This window comes from Lethenteron reissneri, chromosome 64, assembly GCF_015708825.2.
Source record: "Lethenteron reissneri isolate LAM-NWPU_2019-01 chromosome 64, ASM1570882v1, whole genome shotgun sequence".
Taxonomy (NCBI): Eukaryota; Metazoa; Chordata; class Hyperoartia; order Petromyzontiformes; family Petromyzontidae; genus Lethenteron; species Lethenteron reissneri.
The window spans coordinates 7,200,801-7,223,980 of record NC_083842.1 but is presented as its reverse complement, the minus strand read 5'-3'; the positions used below and the strand labels follow the sequence as shown (position 1 = coordinate 7,223,980).

Below are 23,180 nucleotides of genomic sequence, written 5' to 3'. Positions count from 1 at the left end.
ACACCATATTAAGGCCGGCCGCGGCGCCGCGGTGTCACGTAGCACGGGGGGGGTCATCCAATTCCCTGATCGCCGGAAACCGTGAGAATTAATCCCGATAAGGGTCTCTCGGATAAAAACCGGTCGATCAGGTGACCTTCCCTTCCAGCTCTATGGGGGGGGGGGGAATGCGTGCGGGTGTGTGCTTATGTGGGGCGGGTGATGGGGGGCAGTGCGGTGGGGGAAGCCGGGCAGCTCCCTGGTTCGGCAGAGCGGCCCCGTCGTTGTGGCACCACACAAGGTTAACCCGTTATGATGTGTAGTGTGGTGTGAGTTGGTTCACTTGTGTTTTTCGTATAAGGTGGCGTCACCAACTGTAAGCAGTATGCTCACATGATGGGTGCATGTGATAGTGGGTGTTCATCTTTTGTTTTCACTGTACCCGAAAATATTGTTTCTTTGCTCTGTATTTGTGCTCAGGTGGGCAGCGGGTTTATGGTGTTTTGCCATGGGTCCTCCCTTTCGCATCGTGTTCTGCTCTATTCATTGGAGATGGCTGATGCCAGACCCGACCCGTGAATATCTCTCAGAAAATATTCTGGTTCACTCCGTGCCCAAGCAATGGTTAGTATTTATTGATTACCTCCTCTGCCATTAACCTGTTCTCAAACTTCTAATTTGAATGGTAATTAGTATGCCCCTCATGGTTCTCCTCAACTCTCAGAATACAATTAATACACATATGTCTACAAGGAGCTATGACATTCAAAACAGACAATATCAAACTACAGATGATATAGTCACTCGGGCGCGTAGCACTGTTTACCGGTAGAGAGCGGGATCGTGGGTGTAGTAGCCCAGGTCTACCAGCAGGGCAGGTGAAGTGTGCCACTCGAGCGCGTAGTGCCAGTTGCTGGCAGAAAAGGATAATTATTTGATTAAACGTATGTTATGCACAAAAAGCGGATAAATTCCTAACGCATGATTTGAATTTGGAATGATCGAAATGTTAATTTTATGCCAAAAATAAGCTAGCTTTGCGAAAAGTGAGGATCGAACTCACGACCTTCAGATTATGAGACTGACGTGCTACCTACTGCGCTAATGAGGCTGATATTTTATCATTTTTATTCAAATTGGAGTATCTCAAATATTGGGATATCAATTGGAAGGTATAAAGAGGCACAACAATAATAGGATAAGTAATTGATGAAACGTATGTTATGCAAATAAGCGGATCAATTCCACACTCATCATTTTAATTAGGAAATATTATCTAAATGTTAATTGTATGCCAAAAATAAACTAACTTTGACCCCATGTGAGGATCGAACGTCACGACATTCAGATCATGAGATTGACGCGCCAAACTGTGCTCATGACGCTGAAACTATGGCACTACCGACTGCTCTAATGAGGCTGATCTTTGATCAGTTTTGTTCTAATTTCGATTTCTCAAAAATTGGGATTCAATTGGAAGGTATAAAGAGGCACAACAATAAGAGGATAAGTAATTGATGAAACGTATGTTATGCACAAAAAGCGGATCAATTCCAAACGCATCATTTGAATTTGGAATTATTATCTAAATGTTAATTTAATGCCAAAAATAAACTAACTTTGACCCCATGTGAGGATCGAACTTCACGACATTCAGATCATGAGAATGACGCGCCACACTGTGCTAATGACGCTAATGACGCTGAAACTAAGGCACTACCTACTGCTCTAATGAGTCTGATGTTAGATCAGTTTTATTCTAATTGGGATATGTCAAATATTGGGATTCAATTGGAAGGTATAAAGAGGCACAACAATAAGAGGATAGGTAGTTGATGACACGTATTTTATGCACAAAAATCGGATCAATTCCACACACATTATTTGAAGTTGGAATTCATATCTAAATATACATTCTACGCCAAGAAAACAATATTTTGCCCCATGTGAGGATCGAACTCACGACCTTCAGATTATGAGACTGACGTGCTACCTACTGCGCTAATGAGGCTGATATTTTATCATTTTTATTCAAATTGGAGTATCTCAAATATTGGGATATCAATTGGAAGGTATAAAGAGGCACAACAATAATAGGATAAGTAATTGATGAAACGTATGTTATGCAAATAAGCGGATCAATTCCACACTCATCATTTTAATTAGGAAATATTATCTAAATGTTAATTGTATGCCAAAAATAAACTAACTTTGACCCCATGTGAGGATCGAACTTCACGACATTCAGATCATGAGATTGACGCGCCAAACTGTGCTCATGACGCTGAAACTATGGCACTACCGACTGCTCTAATGAGGCTGATGTTTGATCAGTTTTGTTCTAATTTCGATTTCTCAAAAATTGGGATTCAATTGGAAGGTATAAAGAGGCACAACAATAAGAGGATAAGTAATTGATGAAACGTATGTTATGCACAAAAAGCGGATCAATTCCAAACGCATCATTTGAATTTGGAATTATTATCTAAATGTTAATTTAATGCCAAAAATAAACTAATTTGACCCCATGTGAGGATCGAACTTCACGACATTCAGATCATGAGAATGACGCGCCACACTGTGCTAATGACGCTAATGACGCTGAAACTAAGGCACTACCTACTGCTCTAATGAGTCTGATGTTAGATCAGTTTTATTCTAATTGGGATATGTCAAATATTGGGATTCAATTGGAAGGTATAAAGAGGCACAACAATAAGAGGATAGGTAGTTGATGACACGTATTTTATGCACAAAAATCGGATCAATTCCACACACATTATTTGAAGTTGGAATTCATATCTAAATATACATTCTACGCCAAGAAAACAATATTTTGCCCCATGTGAGGATCGAACTCACGACCTTCAGATTATGAGACTGACGCACTAGCTAATGCGCTAATGTGGCTGATTGTTACTAGCTTTGTTCTAATTGGAATATGTGAAATATTGGCATTCAATTGGAAGGTATAAAGAGGCACAACAAACACGTTCCTTCGAATTGGGCTGGTCGGAACTTGGTTGGACAGCGCATTCGTGCGATCCGTGTCACGTGGTGCAAGCTGCGTGGGGCGGCGCGTCACGTGGTGCTGAACCCGCCCGAAGCACTCTATAAATTACAAATCGAGGGCGTGGCTGCGCACGACAGACAAACAGACAAATAATCCCTGGTGGGCAGTGTGGAACTTTTGTTCCTACCTGTATAAAACGAAAAGTATTTGATGAAACGTTTGCTATGCACAAAAAGCGGATCAATTCCTAACGCATAATTTGAATTTGGAATTAATAACTAAATGTACATTTTATGCCAATAAAACAATGCTTTGCCCCATGTGAGTATCGAACTCACGACCTTCAGATTATGAGACTGACGCGCTACCTACTGCGCTAATGAGGCTGCTATTTTATTATTTTTATTCAAATTGGAGTATCTCAAATATTGGGATATCAATTGGAAGGTATAAAGAGGCACAACAATAAGAGGATAAGTAATTGATGAAACGTATGTTATGCAAAAAAGCGGATCAATTCCACACTCAACATTTTAATTAGGAAATATTTTCTCAATGTTAATTGTATGCTAAAAATAAGCTACCTTTGACCCCATGTGAGGATCGAACTTCACGACATTCAGATCATGAGATTGACGCGCCAAACTGTGCTCATGACGCTGAAACTATGGCACTATCGACTGCTCTAATGAGGCTGATGTTCGGTCAGTTTTATTCTAATTGGATTATCTCAAATATTGGCATTCAATTGGAAGGTATAAAGAGGCACGACAATAAGAGGATAGGTAGTTGATGACACGTATTTTATGCACAAAAAGCAGATTAATTCCTTACGCATAATTTGAAGTGGGAATTAATATCTCAATGTACATTTTATGCCAAGAAAAAAATACTTTGCCCAATGTGAGGATCGAACTCACGACCTTCAGATTATGAGACTGACGCGCTACCTACTGCGCTAATGAGGCTGATAGGTTCTTAGTTTTATTCTAATTGGAGTATCTCAAATATTGGGAATCAATTGAAAGTTATAAAGAGGCACAACAATAAGAGGATAAGTAATTGATGAAACATATGTTATGCACAAAAAGCGGATCATTTCCACACGCATCATTTGAATTTGGCATTATTATCCAAATGTTAATTTAATTCCAAAATTAAGCTAACTTTAACCCCATGTGAGGATCGAACTTCCCGACATTCAGATCATGAGAATGACGCGCAACACTGTGCTAATGACGCTAATGACGGAAATTACGGAAATGACGCTAATGACGCTGAAACTAAGGCACTACCTACTGCTCTAATGAGGCTTATGTGAGATCAGTTTAATTCTAATTGGGATATCTCAAATATTGGGATTCAATTGGAAGGTATAAAGATGCACAACAATAAGAGGATATGTAGTTAATGAAACGTATGTTATGCACAAAAAGCGGATCAATTCCACACGCATCATTTGAATTTGGAATTATTATCTAAATGTTAATTTAATGCCAAAAATAAGCTACCTTTGAACCCATGTGAGGATCGAACTTCACGACATTCAGATCATGAGAATGACGCGCAACACTGTGCTAATGACGCTAATGACGGAAATTACGGAAATGACGCTAATGACGCTGAAACTAAGGCACTACCTACTGCTCTAATGAGGCTTATGTGAGATCAGTTTAATTCTAATTGGGATATCTCAAATATTGGGATTCAATTGGAAGGTATAAAGAGGCACAACAATAAGAAGAAAAGTATTTGATGAAACGTATATATTGCACAAAAATCGGATCAATTCCACACGCATAATTTGAAGTTGGTAATATGTAAATGTATATATTATGCCAAAAATAACATACGTTTGCCTCATGTGAGGATCGAACTAACGACATTCAGATTATGAAACTAAGGCACTACCTAATGCTCGAATGAGGCTGATGTGAGATCAGTTTTATTCTAATTGGAAAATCTCACATATTGGGAATCAAATGGAAGGTATAAAGAAACACAACAAAAAGAGGATATGTAGTTAATGACACGTATTTTATGCATAAAAAGCGGATCAATTCCTAACGCATCATTTGAAGTTGGAATTAATATCTAAATGTACATTTCATATAAAGAAAATAACACTTTGCCCCATGTGAGGATCGAAATCACGACCTTCAGATTATGAGACTGACGCACTACCTACTGCGCTAATGAGGCTGACGTTAGCGAAGTTTTGTCCTAAATGTAATATCTCAAATATTGGGATTCAATTGGAAGGTATAAAGAGGCACAACAATAAGAAGAAAAGTATTTGATGAAACGTATATAATGCACAAAAATCGGATCAATTCCACACGCATGATTTGAAGTTGGTATTATGTAAATGTATATATTATGCCAAGAATAACATACGTTTGCCTCATGTGAGGATCGAACTAACGACATTCAGATTATGAAACTAAGGCACTACCTAATGCTCGAATGAGGCTGATGTGAGATCAGTTTTATTCTAATTGGAAAATCTCACAAATTGGGAATCAAATGGAAGGTATAAAGAAACACAACAAAAAGAGGATATGTAGTTAATGACAGGTATTTTATGCATAAAAATCGGATCAATTCCTAACGCATCATTTGAAGTTGGAATTCAAATCTAAATGTACATTTAATATAAAGAAAAGAACACTTTGCCTCATGTGAGGATCGAACTCTCGACCTTCAGATTATGAGACTGACGCACTACCTACTGCGCTAATGAGGCTGATGTTAGTGAAGTTTTGTTCTAATTGGAATATCTCAAATATTGGCATTCAATTGGAAGGTATAAAGAGGCACAACAATAAGAAGATAAGTATTTGATGAAACGTATATATTGCACAAAAATCGGATCAATTCCACACGCATAATTTGAAGTTGGTAATATGTAAATGTATATATTATGCCAAGAATAACATACGTTTGCCTCATGTGAGGATCGAACTAACGACATTCAGATTATGAAACTAAGGCACTACCTAATGCTCGAATGAGGCTGATGTGAGATCAGTTTTATTCTAATTGGAAAATCTCACAAATTGGGAATCAAATGGAAGGTATAAAGAAACACAACAAAAAGAGGATATGTAGTTAATGACACGTATTTTATGCATAAAAAGCGGATCAATTCCTAACGCATCATTTGAAGTTGGAATTAATATCTAAATGTACATTTTATATGAAGAAAATAACACTTTGCCCCATGTGAGGATCGAACTAACGACCTTCAGATTATGAGTCTGACGCGCTACCTACTGCGCTAATGAGGCTGATGTTAGCGAAGTTTTGTCCTAAATGGAATATCTCAAATATTGGGATTCAATTGGAAGGTATAAAGAGGCACAACAATAAGAAGAAAAGTATTTGATGAAACGTATATATTGCACAAAAATCGGATCAATTCCACACGCATAATTTGAAGTTGGTAATATGTAAATGTATATATTATGCCAAGAATAACATACGTTTGCCTCATGTGAGGATCGAACTAACGACATTCAGATTATGAAACTAAGGCACTACCTAATGCTCGAATGAGGCTGATGTGAGATCAGTTTTATTCTAATTGGAAAATCTCACATATTGGGAATCAAATGGAAGGTATAAAGAAACACAACAAAGAGAGGATATGTAGTTAATGACACGTATTTTATGCATAAAAAGCGGATCAATTCCTAACGCATCATTTGAAGTTGGAATTAATATCTAAATGTACATTTTATATGAAGAAAATAACACTTTGCCCCATGTGAGGATCGAACTAACGACCTTCAGATTATGAGTCTGACGCGCTACCTACTGCGCTAATGAGGCTGATGTTAGCGAAGTTTTGTCCTAAATGGAATATCTCAAATATTGGGATTCAATTGGAAGGTATAAAGAGGCACAACAATAAGAAGAAAAGTATTTGATGAAACGTATATATTGCACAAAAATCGGATCAATTCCACACGCATAATTTGAAGTTGGTAATATGTAAATGTATATATTATGCCAAAAATAACATACGCTTGCCTCATGTGAGGATCGAACTAACGACATTCAGATTATGAAACTAAGGCACTACCTAATGCTCGAATGAGGCTGATGTGAGATCAGTTTTATTCTAATTGGAAAATCTCACATATTGGGAATCAATTGGAAGGTATAAAGAAACACAACAAAAAGAGGATATGTAGTTAATGACACGTATTTTATGCATAAAAAGCGGATCAATTCCTAACGCATCATTTGAAGTTGGAATTAATATCTAAATGTACACTTGATATAAAGAAAGTAACACTTTGCCCCATGTGAGAATCGAACTCTCAACCTTCAGATTATGAGACTGACGCACTACCTACTGCGCTAATGAGGCTGATGTTAGCGAAGTTTTGTCCTAAATGGAATATCTCAAATATTGGGATTCAATTGCAAGGTATAAAGAGGCACAACAATAAGAAGAAAAGTATTTGATGAAACGTATATATTGCACAAAAATCGGATCAATTCCACACGCATAATTTGAAGTTGGTAATATGTAAATGTATATATTATGCCAAGAATAACATACGTTTGCCTCATGTGAGGATCGAACTAACGACATTCAGATTATGAAACTAAGGCACTACCTAATGCTCGAATGAGGCTGATGTGAGATCAGTTTTATTCTAATTGGAAAATCTTACATATTGGGAATCAAATGGAAGGTATAAAGAAACACAACAAAGAGAGGATATGTAGTTAATGACACGTATTTTATGCATAAAAAGCGGATCAATTCCTAACGCATCATTTTAAGTTGGAATTAATATCTAAATGTACATTTTATATGAAGAAAATAACACTTTGCCCCATGTGAGGATCGAACTCACGACCTTCAGATTATGAGACTGACGCACTACCTACTGCGCTAATGAGGCTGATGTTAGTGAAGTTTTGTCCTAAATGGAATATCTCAAATATTGGGATTCAATTGGAAGGTATAAAGAGGCACAACAATAAGAAGATAAGTATTTGATGAAACGTATATATTGCACAAAAATCGGATCAATTCCACACGCATAATTTGAAGTTGGTAATATGTAAATGTATATATTATGCCAAGAACAACATACGTTTTCCTCATGTGAGGATCTAACTAACGACATTCAGATTATGAAACTAAGGCACTACCTAATGCTCGAATGAGGCTGATGTGAGATCAGTTTTATTCTAATTGGAAAATCTCACATATTGGGAATCAATTGGAAGGTATAAAGATGCACAACAATAAGAGGATATGTAGTTAATGACACGTATTTTATGCATAAAAAGCGGATCAATTCCTAACGCATCATTTGAAGTTGGAATTAATATCTAAATGTACATTTTATATCAAGAAAATAACATTTTGCCCCATGTGAGGATCGAACTCACGACCTTCAGATTATGAGACTGACGCACTACCTACTGCGCTAATGAGGCTGATATTTTATTAGTTTTGTTCTAATTGGAATATCTCAAATATTGGCATTCAATTGGAAGGTATAAAGAGGCACAACAAACGCGTGCCTTCGGAGTGGGCAGGTAGGAACTTGGTTGGACAGCGCATTCGTGCGATCCGTGTCATGCGGCGCGTCACTTTGTGCTGAGCCCGCCCGAAGCGCTCTATCAAATACAAATCGAGGGCATGGCTATGCACGACAGACAGACAAATGATCCTTGGTGGGCAGTGTGGAACTGTTGTTCCGACCTGTTTCAGAGGATAAGTATTTGATGAAACGTATGTTATGTCCAAAAATCGGATCAATTCCACACGCACAATTTGAAGTTGGTATTATATCAATGTAAATATTTTGCCAAGAATAAAATACGTTTGCCTCATGTGAGGATCGAACGAATGACATTCAGATTATGAATTTAAGCAACTACCTACTGCTCTAATGCGGCTGATGTTAAATCAGTATTATTCTAATTGGAAAATATCAACTATTGGGAATCAATTGGAAGGTATAAAGATGCACAACAATAAGAGGATATGTAGTTAATGACACGTATTTTATGCATAAAAAGCGGATCAATTCCTAACGCATCATTTGAAGTTGGAATTAATATCTAAATGTACATTTTATATCAATAAAATAACACTTTGCCCCATGTGAGGATCGAACTCACGACCTTCAGATTATGAGACTGACGCACTACCTACTGCGCTAATGAGGCTGATGTTAGTGAAGTTTTGTCCTAAATGGAATATCTCAAATATTGGGATTCAATTGGAAGGTATAAAGAGGCACAACAATAAGAAGATAAGTATTTGATGAAACGTATAAAATGCACAAAAATCGGATCAATTCCACACGCATAATTTGAAGTTGGTATAATGTAAATGTATATATTATGCCAAGAATAACATACGTTTGCCTCATGTGAGGATCGAACTAACGACATTCAGACTATGAAACTAAGGCACTACCTAATGCTCGAATGAGGCTATTGTGAGATCAGTTTTATTCTAATTGGAAAATCTCACATATTGGGAATCAATTGGAAGGTATAAAGATGCACAACAATAAGAGGATATGTAGTTAATGACACGTATTTTATGCATAAAAAGCGGATCAATTCCTAACGCATCATTTGAAGTTGGAATTAATATCTAAATGTACATTTAATATAAAGAAAATAACACTTTGCCCCATTTGAGGATCGAACTCACGACCTTCAGATTATGAGACTGACGCGCTACCTACTGCGCTAATGAGGCTGATATTTTATTAGTTTTGTTCTAATTGGAATATCTCAAATATTGGCATTCAATTGGAAGGTATAAAGAGGCACAACAAACACGTGCCTTCGGAGTGGGCAGGTAGGAACTTGGTTGGACAGCGCATTCGTGCGATCCGTGTCATGCGGCGCGTCACTTTGTGCTGAGCCCGCCCGAAGCGCTCTATCAAATACAAATCGAGGGCATGGCTATGCACGACAGACAGACAGACAAATGATCCTTGGTGGGCAGTGTGAAACTGTTGTTCCGACCTGTTTCAGAGGATAAGTATTTGATGAAACGTATGTTATGTCCAAAAATCGGATCAATTCCACACGCACAATTTGAAGTTGGTATTATATCAATGTAAATATTTTGCCAAGAATAAAATACGTTTGCCTCATGTGAGGATCGAACGAATGACATTCAGATTATGAAACTAAGGCACTACCTACTGCTCTAATGAGGCTGATGTGAGATCAGTTTTATTCTAATTGGAAAATCTCACAAATTGGGAATCAAATGGAAGGTATAAAGAAACACAACAAAAAGAGGATATGTAGTTAATGACACGTATTTTATGCATAAAAATCGGATCAATTCCTAACGCATCATTTGAAGTTGGAATTAATATCTAAATGTACATTTAATATAAAGAAAAGAACACTTTGCCTCATGTGAGGATCGAACTCTCGACCTTCAGATTATGAGACTGACGCACTACCTACTGCGCTAATGAGGCTGATGTTAGTGAAGTTTTGTTCTAATTGGAATATCTCAAATATTGGCATTCAATTGGAAGGTATAAAGAGGCACAACAATAAGAAGATAAGTATTTGATGAAACGTATATAATGCACAAAAATCGGATCAATTCCACACGCATAATTTGAAGTTGGTATCATGTAAATGTATATATTATGCCAATAATAACATACGTTTGCCTCATGTGAGGATCGAACTAACGACATTCAGATTATGAAACTAAGGCACCACCTATTGCTCGAATGAGGCTGATGTGAGATCAGTTTTATTCTAATTGGAAAATCTCAACTATTGGGAATCAATTGGAAGGTATAAAGATGCACAACAATAAGAGGATATGTAGTTAATGACACGTATTTTATGCATAAAAAGCGGATCAATTCCTAACGCATCATTTGAAGTTGGAATTAATATCTAAATGTACACTTGATATAAAGAAAGTAACACTTTGCCCCATGTGAGAATCGAACTCTCAACCTTCAGATTATGAGACTGACGCACTACCTACTGCGCTAATGAGGCTGATGTTAGCGAAGTTTTGTCCTAAATGGAATATCTCAAATATTGGGATTCAATTGCAAGGTATAAAGAGGCACAACAATAAGAAGAAAAGAATTTGATGAAACGTATATATTGCACAAAAATCGGATCAATTCCACACGCATAATTTGAAGTTGGTAATATGTAAATGTATATATTATGCCAAGAATAACATACGTTTGCCTCATGTGAGGATCGAACTAACGACATTCAGATTATGAAACTAAGGCACTACCTAATGCTCGAATGAGGCTGATGTGAGATCAGTTTTATTCTAATTGGAAAATCTCACATATTGGGAATCAAATGGAAGGTATAAAGAAACACAACAAAGAGAGGATATGTAGTTAATGACACGTATTTTATGCATAAAAATCGGATCAATTCCTAACGCATCATTTGAAGTTGGAATTAATATCTAAATGTACATTTAATATAAAGAAAAGAACACTTTGCCTCATGTGAGGATCGAACTCTCGACCTTCAGATTATGAGACTGACGCACTACCTACTGCGCTAATGAGGCTGATGTTAGTGAAGTTTTGTTCTAATTGGAATATCTCAAATATTGGCATTCAATTGGAAGGTATAAAGAGGCACAACAATAAGAAGATAAGTATTTGATGAAACGTATATAATGCACAAAAATCGGATCAATTCCACACGCATAATTTGAAGTTGGTATCATGTAAATGTATATATTATGCCAATAATAACATACGTTTGCCTCATGTGAGGATCGAACTAACGACATTCAGATTATGAAACTAAGGCACCACCTATTGCTCGAATGAGGCTGATGTGAGATCAGTTTTATTCTAATTGGAAAATCTCAACTATTGGGAATCAATTGGAAGGTATAAAGATGCACAACAATAAGAGGATATGTAGTTAATGACACGTATTTTATGCATAAAAAGCGGATCAATTCCTAACGCATCATTTGAAGTTGGAATTAATATCTAAATGTACACTTGATATAAAGAAAGTAACACTTTGCCCCATGTGAGAATCGAACTCTCAACCTTCAGATTATGAGACTGACGCACTACCTACTGCGCTAATGAGGCTGATGTTAGCGAAGTTTTGTCCTAAATGGAATATCTCAAATATTGGGATTCAATTGCAAGGTATAAAGAGGCACAACAATAAGAAGAAAAGAATTTGATGAAACGTATATATTGCACAAAAATCGGATCAATTCCACACGCATAATTTGAAGTTGGTAATATGTAAATGTATATATTATGCCAAGAATAACATACGTTTGCCTCATGTGAGGATCGAACTAACGACATTCAGATTATGAAACTAAGGCACTACCTAATGCTCGAATGAGGCTGATGTGAGATCAGTTTTATTCTAATTGGAAAATCTCACATATTGGGAATCAAATGGAAGGTATAAAGAAACACAACAAAGAGAGGATATGTAGTTAATGACACGTATTTTATGCATAAAAAGCGGATCAATTCCTAACGCATCATTTGAAGTTGGAATTAATATCTAAATGTACATTTTATATGAAGAAAATAACACTTTGCCCCATGTGAGGATCGAACTAACGACCTTCAGATTATGAGTCTGACGCGCTACCTACTGCGCTAATGAGGCTGATGTTAGCGAAGTTTTGTCCTAAATGGAATATCTCAAATATTGGGATTCAATTGGAAGGTATAAAGAGGCACAACAATAAGAAGAAAAGTATTTGATGAAACGTATATATTGCACAAAAATCGGATCAATTCCACACGCATAATTTGAAGTTGGTAATATGTAAATGTATATATTATGCCAAAAATAACATACGCTTGCCTCATGTGAGGATCGAACTAACGACATTCAGATTATGAAACTAAGGCACTACCTAATGCTCGAATGAGGCTGATGTGAGATCAGTTTTATTCTAATTGGAAAATCTCACATATTGGGAATCAATTGGAAGGTATAAAGAAACACAACAAAAAGAGGATATGTAGTTAATGACACGTATTTTATGCATAAAAAGCGGATCAATTCCTAACGCATCATTTGAAGTTGGAATTAATATCTAAATGTACACTTGATATAAAGAAAGTAACACTTTGCCCCATGTGAGAATCGAACTCTCAACCTTCAGATTATGAGACTGACGCACTACCTACTGCGCTAATGAGGCTGATGTTAGCGAAGTTTTGTCCTAAATGGAATATCTCAAATATTGGGATTCAATTGCAAGGTATAAAGAGGCACAACAATAAGAAGAAAAGTATTTGATGAAACGTATATATTGCACAAAAATCGGATCAATTCCACACGCATAATTTGAAGTTGGTAATATGTAAATGTATATATTATGCCAAGAATAACATACGTTTGCCTCATGTGAGGATCGAACTAACGACATTCAGATTATGAAACTAAGGCACTACCTAATGCTCGAATGAGGCTGATGTGAGATCAGTTTTATTCTAATTGGAAAATCTTACATATTGGGAATCAAATGGAAGGTATAAAGAAACACAACAAAGAGAGGATATGTAGTTAATGACACGTATTTTATGCATAAAAAGCGGATCAATTCCTAACGCATCATTTTAAGTTGGAATTAATATCTAAATGTACATTTTATATGAAGAAAATAACACTTTGCCCCATGTGAGGATCGAACTCACGACCTTCAGATTATGAGACTGACGCACTACCTACTGCGCTAATGAGGCTGATGTTAGTGAAGTTTTGTCCTAAATGGAATATCTCAAATATTGGGATTCAATTGGAAGGTATAAAGAGGCACAACAATAAGAAGATAAGTATTTGATGAAACGTATATATTGCACAAAAATCGGATCAATTCCACACGCATAATTTGAAGTTGGTAATATGTAAATGTATATATTATGCCAAGAACAACATACGTTTTCCTCATGTGAGGATCTAACTAACGACATTCAGATTATGAAACTAAGGCACTACCTAATGCTCGAATGAGGCTGATGTGAGATCAGTTTTATTCTAATTGGAAAATCTCACATATTGGGAATCAATTGGAAGGTATAAAGATGCACAACAATAAGAGGATATGTAGTTAATGACACGTATTTTATGCATAAAAAGCGGATCAATTCCTAACGCATCATTTGAAGTTGGAATTAATATCTAAATGTACATTTTATATCAAGAAAATAACATTTTGCCCCATGTGAGGATCGAACTCACGACCTTCAGATTATGAGACTGACGCACTACCTACTGCGCTAATGAGGCTGATATTTTATTAGTTTTGTTCTAATTGGAATATCTCAAATATTGGCATTCAATTGGAAGGTATAAAGAGGCACAACAAACGCGTGCCTTCGGAGTGGGCAGGTAGGAACTTGGTTGGACAGCGCATTCGTGCGATCCGTGTCATGCGGCGCGTCACTTTGTGCTGAGCCCGCCCGAAGCGCTCTATCAAATACAAATCGAGGGCATGGCTATGCACGACAGACAGACAAATGATCCTTGGTGGGCAGTGTGGAACTGTTGTTCCGACCTGTTTCAGAGGATAAGTATTTGATGAAACGTATGTTATGTCCAAAAATCGGATCAATTCCACACGCACAATTTGAAGTTGGTATTATATCAATGTAAATATTTTGCCAAGAATAAAATACGTTTGCCTCATGTGAGGATCGAACGAATGACATTCAGATTATGAATTTAAGCAACTACCTACTGCTCTAATGCGGCTGATGTTAAATCAGTATTATTCTAATTGGAAAATATCAACTATTGGGAATCAATTGGAAGGTATAAAGATGCACAACAATAAGAGGATATGTAGTTAATGACACGTATTTTATGCATAAAAAGCGGATCAATTCCTAACGCATCATTTGAAGTTGGAATTAATATCTAAATGTACATTTTATATCAATAAAATAACACTTTGCCCCATGTGAGGATCGAACTCACGACCTTCAGATTATGAGACTGACGCACTACCTACTGCGCTAATGAGGCTGATGTTAGTGAAGTTTTGTCCTAAATGGAATATCTCAAATATTGGGATTCAATTGGAAGGTATAAAGAGGCACAACAATAAGAAGATAAGTATTTGATGAAACGTATAAAATGCACAAAAATCGGATCAATTCCACACGCATAATTTGAAGTTGGTATAATGTAAATGTATATATTATGCCAAGAATAACATACGTTTGCCTCATGTGAGGATCGAACTAACGACATTCAGACTATGAAACTAAGGCACTACCTAATGCTCGAATGAGGCTATTGTGAGATCAGTTTTATTCTAATTGGAAAATCTCACATATTGGGAATCAATTGGAAGGTATAAAGATGCACAACAATAAGAGGATATGTAGTTAATGACACGTATTTTATGCATAAAAAGCGGATCAATTCCTAACGCATCATTTGAAGTTGGAATTAATATCTAAATGTACATTTTATATCAAGAAAATAACACTTTGCCCCATGTGAGGATCGAACTCACGACCTTCAGATTATGAGACTGACGCACTACCTACTGCGCTAATGAGGCTGATATTTTATTAGTTTTGTTCTAATTGGAATATCTCAAATATTGGCATTCAATTGGAAGGTATAAAGAGGCACAACAAACACGTGCCTTCGGAGTGGGCAGGTAGGAACTTGGTTGGACAGCGCATTCGTGCGATCCGTGTCATGCGGCGCGTCACTTTGTGCTGAGCCCGCCCGAAGCGCTCTATCAAATACAAATCGAGGGCATGGCTATGCACGACAGACAGACAGACAAATGATCCTTGGTGGGCAGTGTGAAACTGTTGTTCCGACCTGTTTCAGAGGATAAGTATTTGATGAAACGTATGTTATGTCCAAAAATCGGATCAATTCCACACGCACAATTTGAAGTTGGTATTATATCAATGTAAATATTTTGCCAAGAATAAAATACGTTTGCCTCATGTGAGGATCGAACGAATGACATTCAGATTATGAATTTAAGCAACTACCTACTGCTCTAATGCGGCTGATGTTAAATCAGTATTATTCTAATTGGAAAATCTCAACTATTGGGAATCAATTGGAAGGTATAAAGATGCACAACAATAAGAGGATATGTAGTTAATGACACGTATTTTATGCATAAAAAGCGGATCAATTCCTAACGCATCATTTGAAGTTGGAATTAATATCTAAATGTACATTTTATATCAAGAAAATAACACTTTGCCCCATGTGAGGATCGAACTCACGACCTTCAGATTATGAGACTGACGCACTACCTACTGCGCTAATGAGGCTGATGTTAGTGAAGTTTTGTCCTAAATGGAATATCTCAAATATTGGGATTCAATTGGAAAGTATAAAGAGGCACAACAATAAGAAGATAAGTATTTGATGAAACGTATAAAATGCACAAAAATCGGATCAATTCCACACGCATAATTTGAAGTTGGTATTATGTAAATGTATATATTATGCCAAGAATAACATACGTTTGCCTCATGTGAGGATCGAACTAACGACATTCAGATTATGAAACTAAGGCACTACCTAATGCTCGAATGAGGCTATTGTGAGATCAGTTTTATTCTAATTGGAAAATCTCACATATTGGGAATCAATTGGAAGGTATAAAGATGCACAACAATAAGAGGATATGTAGTTAATGACACGTATTTTATGCATAAAAAGCGGATCAATTCCTAACGCATCATTTGAAGTTGGAATTAATATCTAAATGTACATTTTATATCAAGAAAATAACACTTTGCCCCATGTGAGGATCGAACTCACGACCTTCAGATTATGAGACTGACGCACTACCTACTGCGCTAATGAGGCTGATATTTTATTAGTTTTGTTCTAATTGGAATATCTCAAATATTGGCATTCAATTGGAAGGTATAAAGAGGCACAACAAACACGTGCCTTCGGAGTGGGCAGGTAGGAACTTGGTTGGACAGCGCATTCGTGCGATCCGTGTCATGCGGCGCGTCACTTTGTGCTGAGCCCGCCCGAAGCGCTCTATCAAATACAAATCGAGGGCATGGCTATGCACGACAGACAGACAGACAAATGATCCTTGGTGGGCAGTGTGAAACTGTTGTTCCGACCTGTTTCAGAGGATAAGTATTTGATGAAACGTATGTTATGTCCAAAAATCGGATCAATTCCACACGCACAATTTGAAGTTGGTATTATATCAATGTAAATATTTTGCCAAGAATAAAATACGTTTGCCTCATGTGAGGATCGAACGAATGACATTCAGATTATGAATTTAAGCAACTACCTACTGCTCTAATGCGGCTGATGTTAAATCAGTATTATTCTAATTGGAAAATCTCAACTATTGGGAATCAATTGGAAGGTATAAAGATGCACAACAATAAGAGGATATGTAGTTAATGACACGTATTTTATGCATAAAAAGCGGATCAATTCCTAACGCATCATTTGAAGTTGGAATTAATATCTAAATGTACATTTTATATCAATAAAATAACACTTTGCCCCATGTGAGGATCGAACTCACGACCTTCAGATTATGAGACTGACGCACTACCTACTGCGCTAATGAGGCTGATGTTAGTGAAGTTTTGTCCTAAATGGAATATCTCAAATATTGGGATTCAATTGGAAAGTATAAAGAGGCACAACAATAAGAAGATAAGTATTTGATGAAACGTATAAAATGCACAAAAATCGGATCAATTCCACACGCATAATTTGAAGTTGGTATTATGTAAATGTATATATTATGCCAAGAATAACATACGTTTGCCTCATGTGAGGATCGAACTAACGACATTCAGATTATGAAACTAAGGCACTACCTAATGCTCGAATGAGGCTATTGTGAGATCAGTTTTATTCTAATTGGAAAATCTCACATATTGGGAATCAATTGGAAGGTATAAAGATGCACAACAATAAGAGGATATGTAGTTAATGACACGTATTTTATGCATAAAAAGCGGATCAATTCCTAACGCATCATTTGAAGTTGGAATTAATATCTAAATGTACATTTTATATCAAGAAAATAACACTTTGCCCCATGTGAGGATCGAACTCACGACCTTCAGATTATGAGACTGACGCACTACCTACTGCGCTAATGAGGCTGATATTTTACTAGTTTTGTTCTAATTGGAATATCTCAAATATTGGCATTCAATTGGAAGGTATAAAGAGGCACAACAAACACGTGCCTTCGGAGTGGGCAGGTAGGAACTTGGTTGGACAGCGCATTCGTGCGATCCGTGTCATGCGGCGCGTCACTTTGTGCTGAGCCCGCCCGAAGCGCTCTATCAAATACAAATCGAGGGCATGGCTATGCACGACAGACAGACAGACAAATGATCCTTGGTGGGCAGTGTGAAACTGTTGTTCCGACCTGTTTCAGAGGATAAGTATTTGATGAAACGTATGTTATGTCCAAAAATCGGATCAATTCCACACGCACAATTTGAAGTTGGTATTATTTCAATGTAAATATTTTGCCAAGAATAAAATACGTTTGCCTCATGTGAGGATCGAACGAATGACATTCAGATTATGAATTTAAGCAACTACCTACTGCTCTAATGCGGCTGATGTTAAATCAGTATTATTCTAATTGGAAAATCTCAACTATTGGGAATCAATTGGAAGGTATAAAGATGCACAACAATAAGAGGATATGTAGTTAATGACACGTATTTTATGCATAAAAAGCGGATCAATTCCTAACGCATCATTTGAAGTTGGAATTAATATCTAAATGTACATTTTATATCAAGAAAATAACACTTTGCCCCATGTGAGGATCGAACTCACGACCTTCAGATTATGAGACTGATGCACTACCTACTGCGCTAATGAGGCTGATGTTAGTGAAGTTTTGTCCTAAATGGAATATCTCAAATATTGGGATTCAATTGGAAAGTATAAAGAGGCACAACAATAAGAAGATAAGTATTTGATGAAACGTATAAAATGCACAAAAATCGGATCAATTCCACACGCATAATTTGAAGTTGGTATTATGTAAATGTATATATTATGCCAAGAATAACATACGTTTGCCTCATGTGAGGATCGAACTAACGACATTCAGACTATGAAACTAAGGCACTACCTAATGCTCGAATGAGGCTATTGTGAGATCAGTTTTATTCTAATTGGAAAATCTCACATATTGGGAATCAATTGGAAGGTATAAAGATGCACAACAATAAGAGGATATGTAGTTAATGACACGTATTTTATGCATAAAAAGCGGATCAATTCCTAACGCATCATTTGAAGTTGGAATTAATATCTAAATGTACATTTTATATCAAGAAAATAACACTTTGCCCCATGTGAGGATCGAACTCACGACCTTCAGATTATGAGACTGACGCACTACCTACTGCGCTAATGAGGCTGATATTTTACTAGTTTTGTTCTAATTGGAATATCTCAAATATTGGCATTCAATTGGAAGGTATAAAGAGGCACAACAAACACGTGCCTTCGGAGTGGGCAGGTAGGAACTTGGTTGGACAGCGCATTCGTGCGATCCGTGTCATGCGGCGCGTCACTTTGTGCTGAGCCCGCCCGAAGCGCTCTATCAAATACAAATCGAGGGCATGGCTATGCACGACAGACAGACAGACAAATGATCCTTGGTGGGCAGTGTGAAACTGTTGTTCCGACCTGTTTCAGAGGATAAGTATTTGATGAAACGTATGTTATGTCCAAAAATCGGATCAATTCCACACGCACAATTTGAAGTTGGTATTATTTCAATGTAAATATTTTGCCAAGAATAAAATACGTTTGCCTCATGTGAGGATCGAACGAATGACATTCAGATTATGAATTTAAGCAACTACCTACTGCTCTAATGCGGCTGATGTTAAATCAGTATTATTCTAATTGGAAAATCTCAACTATTGGGAATCAATTGGAAGGTATAAAGATGCACAACAATAAGAGGATATGTAGTTAATGACACGTATTTTATGCATAAAAAGCGGATCAATTCCTAACGCATCATTTGAAGTTGGAATTAATATCTAAATGTACATTTTATATCAAGAAAATAACACTTTGCCCCATGTGAGGATCGAACTCACGACCTTCAGATTATGAGACTGACGCACTACCTACTGCGCTAATGAGGCTGATGTTAGTGAAGTTTTGTCCTAAATGGAATATCTCAAATATTGGGATTCAATTGGAAAGTATAAAGAGGCACAACAATAAGAAGATAAGTATTTGATGAAACGTATAAAATGCACAAAAATCGGATCAATTCCACACGCATAATTTGAAGTTGGTATTATGTAAATGTATATATTATGCCAAGAATAACATACGTTTGCCTCATGTGAGGATCGAACTAACGACATTCAGACTATGAAACTAAGGCACTACCTAATGCTCGAATGAGGCTATTGTGAGATCAGTTTTATTCTAATTGGAAAATCTCACATATTGGGAATCAATTGGAAGGTATAAAGATGCACAACAATAAGAGGATATGTAGTTAATGACACGTATTTTATGCATAAAAAGCGGATCAATTCCTAACGCATCATTTGAAGTTGGAATTAATATCTAAATGTACATTTTATATCAAGAAAATAACACTTTGCCCCATGTGAGGATCGAACTCACGACCTTCAGATTATGAGACTGACGCACTACCTACCGCGCTAATGAGGCTGATATTTTATCAGTTTTGTTCTAATTGGAATATCTCAAATATTGGCATTCAATTGGAAGGTATAAAGAGGCACAACAAACACGTTCCTTCGGAGTGGGCAGGTAGGAACTTGGTTGGACAGCGCATTCGTGCGATCCGTGTCATGCGGCGCGTCACTTTGTGCTGAGCCCGCCCGAAGCGCTCTATCAAATACAAATCGAGGGCATGGCTATGCACGACAGACAGACAGACAAATGATCCTTGGTGGGCAGTGTGGAACTGTTGTTCCGACCTGTTTCAGAGGATAAGTATTTGATGAAACGTATGTTATGTCCAAAAATCGGATCAATTCCACACGCACAATTTGAAGTTGGTATTATATCAATGTATTTATTTTGCCAAGAATAAAATACGTTTGCCTCATGTGAGGATCGAACGAATGACATTCAGATTATGAATTTAAGCAACTACCTACTGCTCTAATGCGGCTGATGTTAAATCAGTTTTATTCTAATTGGAAAATCTCACATATTGGGAATCAAATGGAAGGTATAAAGAAACCCAACAAAAAGAGGATATGTAGTTAATGACACGTATTTTATGCATAAAAAGCGGATCAATTCCTAACGCATCATTTGAAGTTGGAATTAATATCTAAATGTACATTTTATATAAAGAAAATAACACTTTGCCCCTTGTGAGGATCGAACTCACGACCTTCAGATTATGAGACTAACGCGCTACCTACTGCGCTAATGAGGCTGATTTTAGTGAAGTTTTGTCCTAAATGGAATATCTCAAATATTGGGATTCAATTGGAAGGTATAAAGAGGCACAACAATAAGAAGATAAGTATTTGATGAAACGTATATATTGCACAAAAATCGGATCAATTCCACACGCATAATTTGAAGTTGGTAATATGTAAATGTATATATTATGCCAAGAATAACATACGTTTTCCTCATGTGAGGATCTAACTAACGACATTCAGATTATGAAACTAAGGCACTAACTAATGCTCGAATGAGGCTGATGTGAGATCAGTTTTATTCTAATTGGAAAATCTCACATATTGGGAATCAATTGGAAGGTATAAAGATGCACAACAATAAGAGGATATGTAGTTAATGACACGTATTTTATGCATAAAAAGCGGATCAATTCCTAACGCATCATTTGAAGTTGGAATTAATATCTAAATGTACATTTTATATCAAGAAAATAACACTTTGCCCCATGTGAGGATCGAACTCACGACCTTCAGATTATGAGACTGACGCACTACCTACTGCGCTAATGAGGCTGATATTTTACTAGTTTTGTTCTAATTGGAATATCTCAAATATTGGCATTCAATTGGAAGGTATAAAGAGGCACAACAAACACGTGCCTTCGGAGTGGGCAGGTAGGAACTTGGTTGGACAGCGCATTCGTGCGATCCGTGTCATGCGGCGCGTCACTTTGTGCTGAGCCCGCCCGAAGCGCTCTATCAAATACAAATCGAGGGCATGGCTATGCACGACAGACAGACAGACAAATGATCCTTGGTGGGCAGTGTGAAACTGTTGTTCCGACCTGTTTCAGAGGATAAGTATTTGATGAAACGTATGTTATGTCCAAAAATCGGATCAATTCCACACGCACAATTTGAAGTTGGTATTATTTCAATGTAAATATTTTGCCAAGAATAAAATACGTTTGCCTCATGTGAGGATCGAACGAATGACATTCAGATTATGAATTTAAGCAACTACCTACTGCTCTAATGCGGCTGATGTTAAATCAGTATTATTCTAATTGGAAAATCTCAACTATTGGGAATCAATTGGAAGGTATAAAGATGCACAACAATAAGAGGATATGTAGTTAATGACACGTATTTTATGCATAAAAAGCGGATCAATTCCTAACGCATCATTTGAAGTTGGAATTAATATCTAAATGTACATTTTATATCAAGAAAATAACACTTTGCCCCATGTGAGGATCGAACTCACGACCTTCAGATTATGAGACTGACGCACTACCTACTGCGCTAATGAGGCTGATGTTAGTGAAGTTTTGTCCTAAATGGAATATCTCAAATATTGGGATTCAATTGGAAAGTATAAAGAGGCACAACAATAAGAAGATAAGTATTTGATGAAACGTATAAAATGCACAAAAATCGGATCAATTCCACACGCATAATTTGAAGTTGGTATTATGTAAATGTATATATTATGCCAAGAATAACATACGTTTGCCTCATGTGAGGATCGAACTAACGACATTCAGACTATGAAACTAAGGCACTACCTAATGCTCGAATGAGGCTATTGTGAGATCAGTTTTATTCTAATTGGAAAATCTCACATATTGGGAATCAATTGGAAGGTATAAAGATGCACAACAATAAGAGGATATGTAGTTAATGACACGTATTTTATGCATAAAAAGCGGATCAATTCCTAACGCATCATTTGAAGTTGGAATTAATAT

The 23,180-nt window shown here is 36.8% G+C and overlaps 4 non-coding genes across 4 annotated transcripts; all 4 read right to left on the bottom strand.

Moving 5' to 3' along the window:
• Positions 1–3,305: 3,305 nt before the first annotated feature.
• Positions 3,306–3,378, bottom strand: TRNAM-CAU (transfer RNA methionine (anticodon CAU)). Its single transcript has one exon. It is a non-coding gene; the product is annotated as a tRNA-Met (tRNA).
• Positions 3,379–6,209: 2,831 nt separating this feature from the next.
• Positions 6,210–6,282, bottom strand: TRNAM-CAU (transfer RNA methionine (anticodon CAU)). Its single transcript has one exon. It is a non-coding gene; the product is annotated as a tRNA-Met (tRNA).
• Positions 6,283–6,753: 471 nt separating this feature from the next.
• TRNAM-CAU (transfer RNA methionine (anticodon CAU)) lies at positions 6,754–6,826 on the bottom strand. The gene has a single exon. It is a non-coding gene; the product is annotated as a tRNA-Met (tRNA).
• A 5,759-nt stretch (positions 6,827–12,585) lies between these two features.
• Positions 12,586–12,658, bottom strand: TRNAM-CAU (transfer RNA methionine (anticodon CAU)). The gene has a single exon. It is a non-coding gene; the product is annotated as a tRNA-Met (tRNA).
• Positions 12,659–23,180: the final 10,522 nt, after the last annotated feature.